The sequence below is a fragment of the Pecten maximus genome, chromosome 6, assembly GCF_902652985.1.
Source record: "Pecten maximus chromosome 6, xPecMax1.1, whole genome shotgun sequence".
In the NCBI taxonomy this organism is placed as follows: Eukaryota; Metazoa; Mollusca; class Bivalvia; order Pectinida; family Pectinidae; genus Pecten; species Pecten maximus.
Window position 1 is genome coordinate 44,320,082 of NC_047020.1, and position 13,337 is coordinate 44,333,418.

Sequence of the window (13,337 nt, forward strand, 5' to 3'; positions counted from 1 at the left end):
CATGTTTAACTGTTTAATGTTAGCTCAGTCGGTTAAAGTACCGGGTCATGTGATCTCAGGCGAAGACACTTAGTTGTTGTTTGACCCTCCCTACCGTGTCAGTCTGTTTCTTGGGAGGCTGAAAAGTGGGCGGGTCTGTGTTGTCATGGTTGTGTCCTTGGGCAGGACACTTTACCTGTATTGCTCTGGATGGTATGAGACAGGGCTACCATATGTTAGTCAGGTGAGGTAGTCACCAACTACTACAAGACCCGCTTCAAAATGACCCTGGCTGTTCACCAGGAGATAAAACTAGGAAACAAATAAGTATGGGAACACCACTACAAACAGCTCACCTTGTTTTCCTCCAACTGTTGGTTAAGATTCTCCATCTTACCTCGAAGGTGAGCATCTGAGGACCGCTGTTCTGTTTCCTGATGAAGAAATAAACAATGGTAATAGAAAGAGTGGAAGTACAACTATGGTATATAAATGTATCTGGTTCACATAATAGAATATGGTTAATTACAGCTACAATATATCTCTGAGGAAAGAGGAAAATAGTAGCTCTGTTCAAAGTTCATTTCTGTACCACATTACATTGTTCCAAATCATGTCATATTTCCAACCCACTCTACATATCATTTTAGAAATCCAGGTCAAAGATCACATTTTACAGATCAATTTCTACCTCCTGTCAAGGTCAAGGCTTCTTTCATTTACCTACCCATTTCTTAGCATCAGCAAGCTCCTTTTTAGTTTTGACCAGCATCTGTTTGAATTTGTTGCCTCTCTCTTCTGACTGGTTTCTTTGTTCATCAACAGCCTCTGTAGAAACACAAATACATCTCACAATGTTATCTTTAATGAAAATAAATGCCTGTTTATTCATTTTATTTCATAATGTAAGCATTATATATGATGTGTATGGACACCAGGTGCCTTGATCTAGATTAGTTTGTTCTGTGACGATGACGACGACGACGACGACGACGATGATGATGATGATGATGATGCAACAAAGAAATCCTGGAATACCAGGTACTTTTAATCTGGATGGATTTGTTCTCATTATGGTTTCAAGGAAGGCGATAGTGAAAGTTAAACTGACAATGAAATCCTAGTATGCAACAAAAGTCTACCTTAAAAGAGATTTGACTCTCTCTCTCTCTTTTTCTCTATATATATTCAAGACAATTTACCTATCTGTTCCTGTAGAGACTTGACTCTCTCCTCCTTTCTCTCTATCTCCACCTTCAGCTCTCCTGGACTGTCCGCTCGTAGTCTGCTATCTCCAGATCCATCATGTTACTCTGATTTGCTTCCTGTTATTATAGAAAAGAAGAATTCCACACAATTATAAGTCTTGTCATTCCTGTTTTGACGCTCTAAAATGGCCAAGATACTTAACAAAAAATACCAGAAACAAGAAGTATCTTTAAAAAAGATAAACGGCATAGTTTAAATGCTGGTGTTTATAATGTAAAACTTCTGGTGAAATGAATTAACGAACTACTTAATAAATGCGCAGTTTAAGCACGGATAACAAAATTATATCGGTTTGAATCGTTTTTGGTGATAATAAGACAGCATTTGAATCAGGAATATGATTTTATTAATGTGTCATTTGAATAGATACATCCACTTATTCATCTTGCATTCAATCTTAATTTTGTTTCGTCTTTAACTGCATGTCTGCATTTTGCATTTACCGCTACATTGACCAATCACATGCTTCATCTTGTTGACCAGTAACGCCACCTGTCGCGTCATATCCGAGAACAAAAGAAAATTATACGGCTATGCCGAAAAATAGGTCTTGTTACATGATTTTTGTGTATTGAAAAGTTATGAAGAATAAAAACATTACTGCCAATCCTCAAACCTTAGTTTAGGTTTTAGTATTCCATATGTCTATGTTTACCATGATCCAAGTTTACCAAATATAGTCAAGGTATTACTTAAGCTGAACACAACTGACTAATATTGATACAAATGATTAAGTCTTAATAGGTAAAGATTTGCAAATACTTGTATAAATATGATAAAGCAAAGTGGATATAGTGAATGCTCTTTGTGACTCTGTGTTGTGCTATATCCGACAAAGTTATTTCAATCATCCACTTCCCCAATATATAAAACTGACCAAAATGTATTTTGTGGAATAATGTATATTTACCCATAACACCTGTGGTATGACCTATTTACCTGCAACACCTGTAGTATGACCTAATTACCATTTGATGGGAACAAGTGTGACGAGCTTGCTGTTGAGGTGACATTCAGTTGAAACAAATGTGACGAGCTTGCTGTTGAGGTGACATTTTCGGTGGGAGCAAGTGTGACGAGCTTGCTGTTGAAGTGACATTCGGTGGAAACAAGTGTGACGAGCTTGCTGTTGAAGTGACATTCGGTGGAAACAAATGTGACGAGCTTGCTGTTGAGGTGACATTTTCGGTGGGAGCAAGTGTGACGAGCTTGCTGTTGAAGTGACATTCGGTGGAAACAAGTGTGACGAGCTTGCTGTTGAAGTGACATTCGGTGGAAACAAGTGTGACGAGCTTGCTGTTGAAGTGACATTCGGTGGAAACAAGTGTGACGAGCTTGCTGTTGAAGTGACATTCGGTGGAAACAAGTGTGACGAGCTTGCTGTTGAGGTGATATTTTGCTGCGATTAGTTAAGTGAAGAGTTTGGTAAACTTGCAAAACTTTGAAGACTTGTTGTATCCTCTTGGGAGTCTGAATAGTACAAAGAACTATAGTCTGGAATCTGGAGAATAAAAACAAAGAATAAATCATCAATACTTTTATAAATCTCACACAAGATGGAAATATCACATAACTTACAATTCACTTTTGAAATTGATGGAAACAATCTAAATTGGTGATATTCTTATTTGGTACCTCTTTCTTTGGTGATGTTAAATATGATGCCATTATAAGCAATGACATTGCAATGGAAACCATGGGAACCGTCAGTCCTGGTACAAAGTAGGTCATACTTCATTTATACAGTATAACAAAAATTAATACAGATTTTATTACACTGATAACAGGTAGTTCATTGGATCATTTTGTATACTAGAGGGTGACACCTGAAGGATGTCACAGATGGAATGAAGTGTAGTAAGGGCCGATAACTCTGTGTGAGCACGTTTTGTCAAAATCAATCAATATCTAAATTTCGACCAATAAAAAGACTGTGTTGCTCGTAAAGGCAACAAAACGCATAAAGTTGAATTTTCAGTCCCCTTAATATCCCCATATATCAAATCTAATTAAAATTGAACATTTTCTACATTTCGACCAATGATAGACCAGGAATTGGCGACCATTTTGTTTAAACGTGAAGTGAGGCTACGAGAGCGACCGGTGTTCAATGATGTACCTATATACCAAATATCATCAAAATCAGATGATATCGGAATCTGGACCAATCAGAGGCCGAGAATTGGGGCAACGAGAGGTATCGTGTGGAAATAAGTACCAAAATACTAAATTTTATTAAAATCAAACGATATCTAAATCCGGACCAATCAGAGGCCGAGAATTGGCGGCCATTTTGTTTAAATGTGAAATTGAGGCTACAAGAGAGACTTGTGTCCAAAGATGTTCCTACATATCAAATTTCATCAAAATCGAACAATATCTAAATTTGGACCAATCAGAGGCCATGAATTGGCGGCCATTTGGTTTAATTGTGAAAGTGAGGGTTTGAGAGGGACCGGTGTCCATTGATGAACTTAGATACCAAGTTTCATCAAAATCGGACGATATCTAAACCCGGACCAATCAGAGGCTGAGAATTGGCGGCCATCTTGTTTAAATGTAAAATTGAGGCCACAAGAGGGACTTGTGCCCAAGGATCAGTGGTTAATCTAGACCAATTTTACTACCGAAATTGGGTAGTATTCCCCACTGATGGTGTTTTCCCCTTTGAATGAAAACAAATTCCCCATCAAGAAAAAATGCCATAAAACAGGGGAAAATTCTCCAAAACAGGGGAAATCCCCCAAATTTAATGAAATATGTAAGAATTATAGCAAATAATAGCTGTCAAATGTTAAAATTTAAAGAATAATTCAAGACACTGCCGTCCCTTTATTTCCCCTAAATTTCATAATGGGTAGTATTCCCCAAATCCTAGATTAGCCCCTGAGGATGTTCCTACATATCAAATTTCATCAAAATCGAAAATATCTAAATCTGGACCAATCAGAGGCCGATAATTGGCGGCCATTTCGCTTAAATGTGAAATTGAGGCTACAAGAGGGACTTGTGTCCAAGGATGTTTCTATATATCAAATTTCATCAAAATCGAACAATATTTGAATTTTGACAAAGGATTGGCAGCCATTTTGTTTAAATGTGAAAGGGAGGCTACGAGAGGGACCGGTGTCTAATGATGTACCTACATACCAAATTTCATCAAAATCAAACAATATCACAATTTCCACCAATAATTAGAAGCCTCTGAGTGTCAAATTTCATTAAGTGGAGGACTTAATTATGTATTGGTTATAATTATAAGTTATCTTGTAATAATTCTCACAATTCTACAGGTTTCTGGAATATGGCACGTTGATTTAATTAGCATCTATCCAATCCCAATATCTCGTGTGTTATTCAATGAGGTAGCCACCGACTATTACAAGCAGATCCTGACTCTAGATCTTCATATGGCGATAAACCCAGCTAACAAACAATAGATTATGCACTTGTAACCCTGCAAATACTAGCCGCAATATGCCGCTCAACTAGAGAGATCTTCAATTTAGTTCAATCGGTTGAGCATAAGACTAGTAAGCCAGAGGTCCCGGGTTTGATTCCTAGCAGAGGCAGTGATTTAAATTTAATTAATCGATCATGCGCTCTGTTACATTGGCGCCCACGTAGAGTCCCGGGAATAATAATCAGGAATGCTCCACAAGCATCACGAGTTCTTTCCTGGAGGGGGAATATGTAACCTGGTAAATACTAGCCGCAATATACCGCTCAGCTAGAGAGATCTTCTCTATAGCTCGCTCGGTTGAGCGTAAGACTAGTAAGCCAGAGGTCCTGGGTTTGATTCCTAGTGATGACAGCGATTTAAATTTAATTAATCATGTGCTCTGTTACACACCCACAGTAATCTAATCAATAAAATAGTGACATGCCATCTAAGATTTTAAAATGTCATGTAAATGATGTCAAAATCCTGTGTCCAAAATTTAAGAGTTCACAAAGCGGGCAAAATCAACCAGTATTCAGCCTATATGGATTATGCCATACCCAATCAGTCATTTTGAGTTTGTTATAAAACATTGAATAATTTATTCAGTAATCACTTCATTATAACTGATAATTAATTGAATACATGAGACCAGGTGAGCAAGTTATCTGTTTTTATCTTTAAATTTGCCAGATCACAAATAAGGTAATTAGCAAGTTTCAAATTTTAAGTGAATTTGAGCTAAAATTCATTTTTTAATGAAGCTTAATCAAGCGTAAAAAATCATGTTTTTTTTAACCTCTTATGAGGTAGCAGTGTACACCAGTTTGGCAGGTTTCTGAAAAATAAGTGGCATCTCTTAGTTTGAGGCTGGGTAGTAGTTGGTGACTACCTCACTGAACAACATGCAGGAGGCCTGTCGCGTTCCATCGATTAACAGCACTGAAAATAAATGACATGCCTTACTCTTAACTATGTTTGTGTTGTTATGTTTGCTGGGATTATCACCCCCTGAACAGCCAGTGTCATTTTGAGGTAGGGTCTCCTTGTAGTAGCTAGTGACTACCTCACTTAACAACATATAGGAGGCCCTTCACATGCCATCAAGAACATATTTTTTTCACATGTAAATAAAAAATTAAAATATGTTGGTATGGTACAGTATTTGAGGTAAAAATATTTGAAAATTTACTCATGTTTACCTGTTTGTAAATGATAATTTGAATCAGAATATTTTGTAAAATAGTGATAAGATATTGGGAGTTTTGTAATTTTATCAAGTAATATTATATAATATCTTTTGCAATAAGTTAAAATTGATTTAAAAAGATAATAAAAAATTACACTTCATGTTTTCATACCCAAAATAACCGAGTTTAACTTAATGCAACATAATAATTGACAATATTTTAGTATGAATTTATCAGAACAGCTTTCTCGCACATTGTTTTCTTTGGTGCATGCGAGCGAAAGGTTTAAATATGTAGGTATGCTATTTGAGGCAAAGATACCTGAAAATCCACTAATTTTCCTGTGTGCAGATGACATTTCGAGGACTATTTTGTAAAATTGTGATAGCTGAATTCTGGTTACTCTGATTTTGTCAAATAATTTTCTATAATACCTTTTGTAATAAGTTGAAATTAATTTTAAATCAAAATTTTACAAAAAATAACATAACATGTTTTAACACCAAAATTAACTTAACTTAATGCGACATAATAATAGACAATATTTTAGCATAAATTTGTCAGAACAGCTTTCTCGCACATTATTTCCTTCGGCGCATGCGAGCAAAAGGTTTAAATATGTTGGTATGGTATTTGAGGCAAAGATATTTGAAAATCCACTAATTTCTACCTGTGTGCAGATGAAATTTTGAAGACTGATTTGTAAACACTGTGAAAGTTGAATTCTGGTAACTCTGATTTTGTCAAATAATTTGCTATAATACCTTTTGTAATAAGTTTAAATGAATTTTAAAACAAAAATATTACAAAACAAATTACATAACATGTTTTCACACCCTGTAACTGAGTTTAACTTAATGCAACATAATAATTCACAATATTTTAGCATAAATTTGTCAGAACAGCTTTTTTGCATTAATTAATTCTTCGGTGTATGCAAGCGAAAGATTTAAATATGTTGTATGGTATATGAAACAAAGAGTTTGAAAATTTACTATATTAATTTTGTTTATTTACATGTATGCAAAAGACGATATGATTTAACCTGTCCAAATGCACAGTCTCAATCAAGGGCATGTTACAGACTTTAATTTCAAGTTGTAAACATTTAAATATAATATACCAGTACTATACTATTTCATTAAAAATTTCAAAAATGAATTAATTGCAAAAAAAAAAGTTGTTGATAATGTAATGTGAAGCAAATAATTTGAATAGTTTGAACTGGTCTATCAAATCGTAAAATGTCACACTGGCTGACGTTATTGAATATTCCATGCAGGAAGTTTCCAGTCCGCAGTGTAGATGGTTCAATTTAAATAGTTCTACAAAATTAAATGAAATCTTAGTCATATTTACATTATTTTAGCATATTTTATCATACTACATTCTACATATGATTGTAGTGATTTGTATAATGTTCATCGATAATGCTAGTCTTTCTCGTGCGAGTATATACTGTCAGTATAGGTAGTAAGACAGACGTGCCCGAGAAAGGCATCCCTTCACCGCGGGACTCTAGTAAGTCTATGTCAGTATATCATCGGTAAAAATCAAAAATTATATTTCATTTCTTTTTTCACAAAGTAATTCATATATCAGAGAAGTTGCAGAGTAGTAGTCTCAGGTGTGCTCGTTCACGAGATAGCCTAGTGTCTGAGAGAACATGGTTCTGTGTATATTTAATTTGTCACCTCAATCTGGAGATTCCCGTTGGTATTTTTAGACGTAAACAAGCATCACTGGCGAGGCTATACAAATACACAGACTATCGAAATATCAAATCAATTAAATTTGGAGACAAAGCAGGCCTATCCCTACAGTAAATAGCAAATAAACGGGAACTATTCTTCGTGCATATCTACTGTCGTTTGTTTATATCAACGTAAACAAACAAGTTTACTTACTGTCAGCGTTAGGCCTACGAGGCTTCGGGAATTTGTTTGACATTCTGAACGCTGGTTTGATTTTTCGCATGCATGTTTGTGAAAAGCGACATACAATGATCGTGACAAAGCATCTATATCCTGGAGCATTGCCTCTGATATTGAAAAAATAGCAATATATACTGGCAGTAACAGTAAAATACAACTGAACCCAGCTCACCGAGCACTTCAATCAAAATGCGGCTTCCACAACAAACTTTTGTGACGAGTTCAGGATGGGCGTTACGTCATCAGAACATGCGATCGTCTGCTATAGCAAAATACCACTGTCGAGTGGAAAAATACTGAGAAGGTAGAAAAAATAGGCCATTTTCAAAACAACATTGTGACCGTTCTGATAAAGATATCGAAAAACTAAACAGACGGTTTTCTTCAGGAAACATTTATCTATTTACATGTGCATTGTATATGTTTCTGGATTTTTTTTCGAATTTTGAGGGTGGCTTTAACATAACCTCTTAGTCAAAATGACGATTTTGGCATGTTTGACCCAAAATATCTCATCATTACGAATTTCCACAGGGATACCAGATACATCCAGACCTAGATGGAGCCGAGTTTTACAATGGTTCAAAAGCCCATCAAAATTGTATGTGTCATTTTTTCCATCCCCAAATCGCTACAATAGCCGGCAAAAATCGCGAATTAGCTCGTACTATCATTACGTTCCGTAAGGAACGATAACTCTAATGAGTTATCGCCCCTCACTACACTTCATTCTTTATTGTAATACCCTTGAAAATCCAAATAAAATGTTGTGTGATGTTTGAGATAAGATCTGTCAGACATAAATTAAAGTTCATATACCATATACATGTATATTAATTGTGCAACATGTCTCACTTTGACAGACTGATGAAAGGAATTTGAGTTTTTGCACGGAAACCTCTGTGCAGACGCCGACAGTGAAAGTGTCGCCTGTTTTTTGCATTTCATTTGTGGGAATATATATCAACTATCATTTTGTGATTTTAATTTAAACACATTACCAGTAGTTTCCAAGATGTTCTGCAGGATATAAAGTGATACTCAATTTATTAGAAGTGTCCAGTGTCATACAACTAGTTTTACAAGTTTTAATAGGGAAATTATAAGCTGTTTTTTTCGTCACAGATAACATGTCCGTGACTTTTCATTTGTGCCGCCATCTTGAATTCAGAACGAGATGCACACAGGGGGCAATGTTGGAAAATAGACTTGTTTTATGCTTTGTCCATCATTAATAATTATTTTTAAAACTTAATTAAATTCTAAAATGTTACATATGTGTGATTGATCTTGTTAGACGCGTGCCTTTGCAATAATAACGAAAACATGTATATTTTCCCACTTTACTTCTGTTTCCCACGATGCTTCTGCAGCTGTTGGATTTGTGTAAAGATAAAAGGCACATAGCAAAACGTTCAACAAACCTAAATCAGCTTCATTCGGAACAAAAGAACGCAGGTTTACCCTACTCCAATAATATTAGAGGTTTACACGACAGGAAACTTTTGACAGGCTGTCATGTAACCTCTAATCACCACCGCACATAAAACCTGTTGCTGTGACCCACCTAATTAAAGTCGTTTAAAAGTTATCTTTACTCACATTTCATATGATCTGACCTACCTTATTCTATTTATCTATCATAAATACACAAAGTTACACAACGTGTGTCCATATCTATATCCAAGATCAGTGATTATTAGCCTCTTTTGTCGTTCAAGCGTAGGTCCCATTTGTGTATACCGCCATACTTGTTTTGATTGTGACCTCTCAAAGTTATTTCCGGTTTATCCAAATTTGGAGTTGAAATAGACGAAACAAACGAAACGTTGTGAAAATATAACCTTACGCTATCCGTTTTATTTGTAATCCGTATTTTATAATGACTGGAACAGCAAAGTTGTTTTAGTGACCCAATATTTGAACACAGCAGGTTGCAAGTGAATTATTGTGGATATAATTATATTTAAGAGGTGTCCATCAACAGTTTGTGCATAAATGGATTGATACTTCATCAACAAGTAAGCATATTTACATATTTGTTAACATGAATTATCGTTTTAGATGGTTTATGACACTTTTTTGTCGCGCCCCAGAATCAGGGCACTGGCAGCTACAAGAAAAACACGCTGAGGGGATATGAGGTCGCAATATCCACCAATGTAATCAGGTGGAATAAGACCTCATATACGTATAGGAGTAAGGTTTACCCTTAAACTCAGTGGTAATATAGACCTACTCTCAAACGCCACAATCGACCCCGCGACCATGAAACTTCCGAACGATTCGTGACGAGTTACGTCCCCTTGCTTTGGCATAGCTACAAGAGATTTCAGAGGGATCTTGGTGCCCATCAAGTCTATTTAGCAGGAACAAAATTGAACATCAAATGTCAAAATTAAGATGGCGTCTTGCCGGCCATGTTGGTTTCCAAAATTCAATATGCTTAACTAGGGACAAATGGGACCAACTTAAAAATTTTCTAATATTTGCATAAATGCACACCACTTTCATCTGTAATTCAAAATATCTAATACCAGATATATAATTATCACAAGCTTAAGTTTAAAGGTACAATCAAATCAAATACTAAAAATAGCTTTATTATCACATAAATTAAACCTTTCTATATTGAGCCACTCATTAACAATACCTACAGAAAGACGTCACGATCTTAAGTTAGGACAGTGCACTTTTATTAGTACCTGATACTGTTTACTCACCATGCATCCTAAATATAGACGAATACTTCTAGTTGCAGAATAGAAAATATGTCCAAATGATTGCGTCTTGACAATGTCAAGGCAAGATATATTTCATCGTTGCTGGCACAAAAACATGCATTCCCGTCATTCAGTAAACAATGTGAAGTAGTTTGTGATCTTGCAAAGACAGTACCACAACTATAAAGTCAATGTGCTGTTTAAATGTTATCAGAAATCTATTTTGGTTATCCATTCAAAGAAAATTCATCGGCAAATGCTTTTTCGACATCAATTCCATCAGTGTCAAAGAAAATCTTGCATTTACATTTCGAGTCTACACAGTGAAATGCTATCGCCATGTTTTATGTTTGATACTTTTCACATGTTTTTCTCCGAAATGAGAAATAACTTACCTTGCTTCTGCTTTCCTCACAATATAGGCCCTACCCTGCTTACGACCCCGCAGAGTATTTTCGCGCAAAAATCATAACGTGTTATTGCTACAACTTAGAAACATTCCGAACAGAAATTTCCCATGATTCCTGACCCTTATTTCCGTTTCCGTTGGACCCATCTTGGATTGAACAGCAACACATGGTTTGAGGTGGCCAAGACTTCTTGAATTCCACGAGGTGAAATAATTTATAAATTGTTATGTGATGTTAGTATGACATTTGATATCAAGTGTATAACAAAGGGTTTTGGAATATGCTCTTTTCATTGGCGGTAATAATTTGGCAGACAAATCAAGCGATTCGTTGTTTACAGTGGGTTGCATTTTGTAATGTAAACAAATAATAATGCCGGGGGGGGGGGGGGGGGGGGTCCCTCATTTTAATACCATCTAACAAGTACCCCTTATGAGGGCAATTTGTTTTGGTGGTCTCTTCATCTTGCCTGATATCTAAAATAGACGTTTGGTATAATATTTCAAATTGCCATGTGATTTTGAAGACACAAGAGGACAATTTACAACTGCACCTCCTTCATGGTAAAAATCCACCCTCCATGCACCTGTATACGGTTACCCGTGCAGTTGAATATACAAATAGAGATACAATACAAATTATTGATTCAACAAACCAGGGCCATCATTGGGCAATACATAATTTGATTGGAAGATAGCCTGGCATCCACCTTTCAAAAGCCACTGCCCCCCCCCCCCCCCCCCCCCCTCCCCTTTCGCACCCTTCCCAAATTAAAGTAGAAGTACAGTTGTATATCTTCAAGGAGAAAAGAGTACTGAGTAGGTCTAGTGTTTACTATTCTCTATCTAAAATGTGAATAAACAGCAATGTTGATTTGGCATGATGGCACAGCTAGACAGATGCTTCTATTTGAAAAAGCATGATAACGTTTTTAATATGAATTTTTTTTATCAACCTGCTATGATTTTCTTAAAACAGAAACAAGTGGAATCACTTTACCATTTTAGCATCTAAGAAAGATTGTTTTTCAACTTTACCAACAGGTTATGGAAAGTCCTTGATGTATGAATTGTTGCCCTTTTTTGTTGAAGATTGTGTTGTTGTGGTAATTTGTCCACTGAATTCGATTATTTCTCAAGAACTATCAAAGCTAGGAAGTTTGGCAACATCTATTCGGAATATTGAAAGTGAAGAGAAAGTGAAGTACATTTTTGGCCATCCAGAAAATATTTTGAATAACTCTATTATTTGGAATCCCTATCTCACTCTTCAAAACATTTATTCTTAGTTGTTGATGAAGCACATTGTATTGTTAACTAGGAGCAAGATTTCAGACCTGCATTCAAATTAATACCAGATCTGTTAGCTGCCTGCTTTGGAAAAAGTAACTATTTTGGCTTTAAAGTGTACCCTGAACGAAAAACGATAATCAAATATGTTATTCTTTGTAACCACCAAAGAAGAATGTCGCAAACCGCATCAAAATCGGTTGGCCGAGTGCCGAGATATCGCACATCGAAGTACGCGATTTGCACCTGTCGGTCGACTGCTAATCAGCGTATCGGTCAGTTACGCTGATTTGGAACTCTTCAGTCTATGACGTCACAGGTTGAACGGAGTGACTGTTATGGTGGCCAGTAGCATAGAGGACAGTGTGAACAGTAGCAGCACAAACATGTCTGAATACGATCTGGACATGAGATTTGAGGTTGTTGAATTTGGCGAATATTGCCGACAAGAAGTCGGAATCCAACAATATAAGTTTTGAGTTTAAAAAAAAAAATAATAGTGAAATTGACTCTGAAAATGACCGCTTGGTTAACACAGACTGGTGTAATAATCGGTCAATCACCAATAAATGTATATTAGTTATGTGTTTACCATTTCTTACTCATTACCAAAGAAAGGAACACAGCATCAACATTTTAAAATAAAATAATGTGCCATTTCATTCGCAAATTAATATTCAAATAAACATACCAACAATACAACAGTTCTGGATACTCTGGTTTGTGAGAAAAGACGAACGCACGTACAGTAAATTCATCCGTTATATTCTATACAAAACCCGCTTCTAGTCATGAAGGACACTTAATTTAGAAAGTAATATATTATAATCATCATGATCTACAATAGACTAAATCTCTCTCCCGTATGAATACCAGTGTTGAAGTCTACAACAAACTTCTACATATACAGATTTTATCCCTTATTTTACATGCCATGGTCTCAGGGATTAAGGACGATTAAATGCTTGAGAAAGAGATTCGCAACAATTATAATATAATTGATACTTTATGTACAGGTATAAAGCATAGGTACTTATTAAAACCATCATTTTAGCTCCGTTTTTTATGATAAAAAACATACAATTTATTTCATCGTGACTA

The 13,337-nt window shown here is 35.8% G+C and overlaps 1 long non-coding RNA gene across 1 annotated transcript; it reads right to left on the bottom strand.

Annotated features, from left to right (window-relative positions):
- Positions 1-375: 375 nt before the first annotated feature.
- LOC117329651 lies at positions 376-1,245 on the bottom strand. The gene is made up of 3 exons (XR_004533246.1): positions 1,182-1,245; positions 707-807; positions 376-413 (listed from the first exon to the last, which is right to left on the bottom strand). It is a non-coding gene; the product is annotated as an uncharacterized LOC117329651 (long non-coding RNA).
- Positions 1,246-13,337: the final 12,092 nt, after the last annotated feature.